The 1,436-nt window shown below is 32.9% G+C and overlaps 1 pseudogene; it reads left to right on the forward strand.

Moving 5' to 3' along the window:
• Positions 1–557: 557 nt before the first annotated feature.
• LOC132014620 (U2 spliceosomal RNA) lies at positions 558–674 on the forward strand (annotated as a pseudogene).
• The last annotated feature ends 762 nt before the right edge of the window (positions 675–1,436 follow it).

Genomic DNA, 1,436 nt, shown 5'->3' on the forward strand with positions numbered 1-1,436 from the left:
TACATCCAGTACCTATTCTTTATCATAGATTTTGGGCATACAAGGCTCTCAAGAAAGTTGTGGTCTATGAATTAAGCATATTCAGGCTGATTTTTGAGTCATTCTTTCTGCAGTCTTCAGCAGCATAAGCACAATTTTAAAACAATAAAATAGACAACTAGCAAGATGACATTCTTAAAGTAAAGGCTATCAAATGAGCCAACTGTCAAATTATGTAAATTTGAAAGTCTAACAACCTTGGAAAAGGTCCTTTAATTGGATGACTCATGTAGAAAATAAATGAACTGTCATTTAAAAGTCCCTTTCCATAGACAGATTTAAAGGAACAGAAATAGTACTTTAAAAGGCTCAAGGTAGAAAAAAAAATTAGTAAACTTCAAGACATTTTTGCACACCTGAACTATATATATTTTAATATATCACACATAACTATAGTCATCCATGCTAAAAGAAAATTTTCTTTCACCAAGTAATAATAGCATTGGAAAAATTGATAATACTTGGTACTAACTCATAGAGATACATAAAACATTAATGGTCTTTATACCTAAATGTTAATCACTTCTCGGCCTTTTGGCTAAGATCAAGTGTAGTATCTGTTCTTATCAGTTTATACCTAAATGTTGAGTTTATACATAATGCTTGCTTCCTTATTTACATTTTTTATATCCTCCAGATTTTCTAAGCTTACTTTTTATTTGTAATTAAGACATTGTTAAACTAATATATTTAATAGAATCTCACTTTTATTATTAAATTAAACAAAAGCAATATGTAGGACTCATTTTTCCCAGCTCTTTTCACCTTCCCTTTTGCAGGCTGCTACTTTTCTGCCTGTTATTACATGACCTCCCTGTTTCATTGACTTTGAGTTTGAAAGAGTAACCTGTCTTGGCTGAGTGGTGTGTTTTGGCATTTGGGTAGAAGTTTACTGTGATTGCATGTTTTAGCTAATGCTCTCTTGTTTCTGCCTTCTGCATGAAATAAAAGCATACCTAGAGAGAGGCCTCTTTCTGTCTGATCCCTGGAACAAGAAGGGATGAGGGACAGAAACCCAGTCTACCTGTGGCCCAGCCAACCTGAAACACAATAACCCACTTAATGTGACCGGAAGTAAATCTTTGTTGTTTATGCCACTAAGATATTGAAGTTCTTTGTTCTGAAAGCAAAGTTAAATAGGAAAGTAAGAATCGATATAAGGGAAAGTCATACTTATAAGGCACATTATTCAACCTCTTTAATGATTCTGATGTAGCTTTAGATAAGGTAATCATTAGAGACTGGAAATTATAGAGAGGAATTAAGAAGAGATTAGAGTAGGAAAATAAAGAGAAGTGCTATTCAGTGGACAGCTTTATTGAGGATGAAACACCTTAAATCTGTACTCTAATAAAAATAGTCCAAATAGACCAGAGTTGGAAATGTAAAAATAGTAG

The sequence above is a fragment of the Mustela nigripes genome, chromosome 3 (genome assembly GCF_022355385.1).
Source record: "Mustela nigripes isolate SB6536 chromosome 3, MUSNIG.SB6536, whole genome shotgun sequence".
In the NCBI taxonomy this organism is placed as follows: domain Eukaryota; kingdom Metazoa; phylum Chordata; class Mammalia; order Carnivora; family Mustelidae; genus Mustela; species Mustela nigripes.